The sequence below is a fragment of the Rhinopithecus bieti genome, unplaced genomic scaffold (genome assembly GCF_001698545.2).
Source record: "Rhinopithecus bieti isolate Rb0 unplaced genomic scaffold, ASM169854v2 scaffold_5626, whole genome shotgun sequence".
NCBI lineage: Eukaryota > Metazoa > Chordata > Mammalia > Primates > Cercopithecidae > Rhinopithecus > Rhinopithecus bieti.
In genome coordinates, this window is record NW_016805666.1 from 8,383,706 (window position 1) to 8,388,344 (window position 4,639).

Here is a 4,639-nt window from a genome sequence, read left to right on the forward strand (position 1 = left end):
ATGTTTGTGTTTTAGTAGAGACGGGGTTTTACCATGTTGACCAGGCTAGAGAAATAGGTAAAATTAATCTTAATAATTTATTTAACTCAACATAGCCAAATACTATCATTCGATATTTAATTAATATAATATTATCAAGATTTTTTGCATTATTTTTGTTTTACTAAGTCCTGAAAATCCAGTGTGTAGTTCATACTTGTAGTGCATCTAAATTTGGGCCAGCTATGGTTCAAGTGTCAGCAGCGACCTGTGGCTGGTGACTGTGTACTGGGCCACACAGGCTGCCGTGCTCTTCCCCATCTCTTTGCAGGTTCATCTCATTCCTGTCTCTGCCCAGAGCCACCTTCCACTCCTAGCGCTGCCTCCTTTTCTCCAGAGACTTTTCACTATCTGCTATTTCATTAGTTTTTTGTTTACTGTCTGCCTGCCTGCCTCCACCAGAGGCTATAAATCCCCTGTAGGCAAAGACCTCTCTATCTGTCCTCTTTAGTGCTATATCCCCAGCAACTATGTGACATCCACGGGAGACTCTCCACAAGTATTTACTAGATGACATTGAAGATTCCAGATTCGTCATGTGTAATCTCTGAAGTCAGTGTCCACTGAGTGGGATGTTGGAAGAGGGGGCGAGAGGAAGGAGCATTATGTAAGACATAAGGTGGGAGGAAGCTGGTCCAAATCCTCTGTGAGATGAAAGGCTGACTCCTGGATGTCAAGTTTAGGGCTGGGACTCCTGATCGCAGCGTTTCCTTCCAGCTGTGACCGGGTTGTGTGTAGTTTCATCCACTAGCTTATCCGGTTTGATGAGAAACCATCCACCAAGCAGCATGTCTGCCTGCTACCAGTAGATGGGGCAGTGTCATTAAAAAAGTATGCTTTGCAGTTTCTCACCTGTTTCCCAGCTCCAGTTTGCTGACGGTCTGTTCTGGAGTTGCCCTGTCTCAGATCTGTGATGTAGACTCCTACGTGGCGCTGCCAGCTCTCCCAGCTGAAGAAATGCAGCCTTATTTGTGATGTGTGTTTCAGGTGGGGTGGCCAGCTTCTTCATAAGGTGAGGCGGGCCCTAGAGGCTGGCACAGGTCCAGGCCACAAGGGGACAGCGGGTTCTCCTCCAGGGCATGACTCACACCGGGATGTTCACATTGGCCTAGAACCTTTCTGTTCTCCCAAGGTTGAAAACAAGCTTATTAGGAAGGCGGTCAAGGCGTGACATAGCCTCGTCAACAGGAGCAGCTCTGTGGGCCTGTGCTGCTGGGACTGGCACTCTGGCTGCTGCTGAAGAGCCCGCCCACCAGTGGACTCCTTCTCCCTGCCTCTGTGGGCCACTGGTGTCCATGCCACTCCATGAAGTGCAAAGTGGTGCCTCTCGCTGAGTCTGAGACCAGCCTTAGCTCCTGCTACTGCTCCCTCTTCCTCTTCCCCAAACCCTCTTGAGCCTTGGAACTTTGAGCCATTTGGAAATGATCACTGCTTGAACATGATGTCTGCTTTTGTGGAGTTCAAGATTATGGTCCAACTAAAGGTCACTTAACACAGCCTCATTTGATATGTTTTTACCAGAATTTGTTGTTCTTTAGAGTGTGTACTATCTCCTTCATTGCCACTACAAAGCAGTCCAGAAATTTAAGGAATTAATAGTGGCTTAAATGGCTTATTATAGTACTAACTACCTCATTCCAACAGCGTGTCTGGTATCCCTCCATTAACCCATCAGTGCAGCTGAGGAGTAAGGCATCATAGCTCTGGTCGAAGGACCCTGTGGGGCCAGTTAGCCATGAAAAGGCCATTCCGTCCCTTGGCGTCTAAGAGAGCCAAAAAACACAATCAGGAAGCTTTCTTCTTTCATTGTTACAAGCTCCATCCTAATTACTACGTGTGTATGCTCCTTCTTTTCCTTTCTCTTCTCTTCTCTTTCTTTTCTTTTCTTTTTTCTTTTCTTTTCTTTCTCACTCTGTTGTCCAGGCTGGAGTGCAGTGGCGCAATCTCAGCTTACTGCAACCTCCGCCTCCCAGGTTCAAGGGATACTCCTGCCTCAACCTCCCAAGTAGCTGGAATTACAGGCATGCACTAACATGCCCGGCTAATTTTTGTATTTTTAGTAGAGAAAGTGTTTTGCCATGTTGACCAGGCTGCTCGTGAACTCCTGACCTCAGGTGATCCACCCACCTTGGCCTCCCAAAATGCTGGGATTACAGGCATGAGCCACCGTGCCTGGCCTTATGCATGCATTTTCATGCTTCTGTAATTTTGCTACCCTTTATACCCAGAAAGTCCTTCAGTCTTTTTGTGTTTGGATAAATTCTGTTCATCTTTCAAAGGTCACTACCTCCATGAAGCCTTTTCTGATTTTCCTAGTCACGATGAATGCTTTCTTCCTCCAGCTTCTCATAGTGCTTTGAGTCTTTCTCATAGCGTTCAGCCCACTCTGTCTTCTTGTCCACATGCATATCTTGCTCGTTAATTCTAGTTATTGAGTGCCTATTTGTACCACACTGGGGATACAGGGTACTTGCAGAGAACCCAAAGTCCAGTGGAAGCCCAGAGTTGGGTAGAGAGTTTACAACCTTCATTGGATTAGGAGGCAGGAATCCCGTCTGCTCCTAGCTCAGCGCCTGGCACCAAAAGGTAGTCAGAAAAGTAACTTAAATGGAAACTCAGCACCAGTGACTCTTGAGAAAACTCAGAGTTCAAAGGAAGGTCAAAAGTTGGCAAAGATAGAGGATGGGCAGGGATCAGTTTTATTTTGTTGGAATATCCCAAGGGAATTTCCAGGAGTGGTTGCAGTGACTCTGGCATGAAGACGTGGTGTGGAAGCCAGAGACATCAAAGATCCCCAGTGGACTGGGATGGGAAGAAGGGATCACTGTCCTCCTCCAGGACCAGGCTGGGAGTTTTGGTGCGGGATCATTCGGACATTTATCCCACTCCAGCTCTAAGTCTTTTTGCTTTGACTGACCATACCATAGAGGCAAGCAGGTTGTTTCAAGGGCCCAGAAACGAGTTACTGGCTTACGGTCAAGCCAGTCAGAGGACAACTACACTGTCTAGTTGGCACATGATAAAAGCAATACTGATGCAATTATCACTCCCATTGGAGGGTGGCCAGGCATTATTTGTCACTCAAATAAAAAATGTCATTTGAATTTTTACTAGGAATTCTCATCCAAAATATGTCCATGATATAATGACACCGCACGACCGGCTTGCCAAAGTAAACTACGTCCTAACTACACACGAGCATTACTTAGAAATTGTGTGTATCTCAGAAAATTGCTCTACCCTGAGGCCCGACAGCAGGAGCGGGTCTTGCTGGGGTTCGGATGGGGAAGCGCCTTATTCATTGATGATATTCTACAGTAGTCACCCCAATCATGTTACCACTCACCTCACTTTACACTGTCTGCTGCTTACCTGTGAATACGAGCTCAAGATAGTGAGAGATAAGCCTTGGTGTTTTCTGTGCATCTCTCTTTTCTTTAATGGAAAACAATTCTGAAAATAATACTGAACAGCACCCAGTCATTCTCAGAAAGCCGTCACACAAGGAAGAAACCACTATTTTCCCAAACTTTTTGCACAGGAAATTGTAATCTGTAGTCTCATCTTCTGCCACCTCCCTCAGAAGTTTCGATCTAGACATACATGTATTCAGCGAGTTGCAATTCAGCCTGGGGGTGGAGTGTCAGGATTCAAGTCTTTTTGCTGCGGGGTAACCCCAGGTCCCAGTGATTTCCGTAGACAAAAGAGGTGCTGGTAAATTTGGGATGTAATTGTCGGATTGGACCGGTCTCCCCGCTCCCTTGACCAATGGCTGTCACCCGGTCCCTTTAAGAGTCCAGGAATCCGTCCGGCGTCTGAGCCCCAAACAGATCCTCTTCTCTGCTCCTCCCCTGTCCCCGCGCGGCGAATGGTTCGCGCCGGCCTATATTTACCCGAGATCTTCCTCCCGGACGGCAAGGATGTGAGGCAGGCGAGCCGGCCACCGCTCGCAGCACCGGAGAGGGCGCGCTGCAAAGGCGGGCAGCAGACCGTGGAGAGCCCGGGAGCGGAGTTGGACACCGCCTTGAAGGAAGAAATGAGGTAGCGGCGGTCCCCGGACCCGGCCATGCGCTCCCCCTGCCCTCGGAGCCCAGCGCTGTCTCGGCCAAACTAGCCCGGACAGTGAGCGGGCCGAGCGCGAGTCCCCGGTGGAGCGAAGATGCAGTGAGCCCCTGCGGGACTGCTGCGCGGGGCCAGCCGCGGCCAGCCGGACCCCGCATCCGACAGCACTTTGGGCGAGCTGCTGACTCTGAGACCAGCCCAGCTGAGGGGCTCTCCGTCTCCAGCACCCCTCGGAGGTGGGGAGCACCGGCCCCTGGGCACGGTCACTGTAGAGTTTCTGCGGGTTTTGGCCCCAGTCCTGGGGGTTGTGTGTGTTAGGGGATCCTCTTCACGTTCGCCGAGGTGTTCCCGCATTATTCTCGCACCATCCCGGGTGCTGTTGCCGGGGCTCTCTTTATTTATTTGCACGCGCGCTTCTAGCTTTTTTCCTGACATTTTCCACTCCACGCTCGTTCTCTCTCCCTCGCATTTTGTTGCTTGCCTGAGACTCTTTGCCCTCGCCCTTGCCCAGGCTGGGGTAATTCTGTGTGCGCGCGTG

At 49.7% G+C, this 4,639-nt stretch overlaps 1 long non-coding RNA gene across 1 annotated transcript in view; it reads left to right on the plus strand.

The window, feature by feature from the left end:
* LOC108530509 (uncharacterized) overlaps nt 1–4,639 on the plus strand; it is an 18,713-nt gene extending 14,074 nt beyond the window's left edge. The window contains exon 3 of the long non-coding RNA XR_001885859.1: nt 3,833–4,639. This is a non-coding gene — a long non-coding RNA (uncharacterized LOC108530509). The remainder of the gene's footprint in view (nt 1–3,832) is intronic.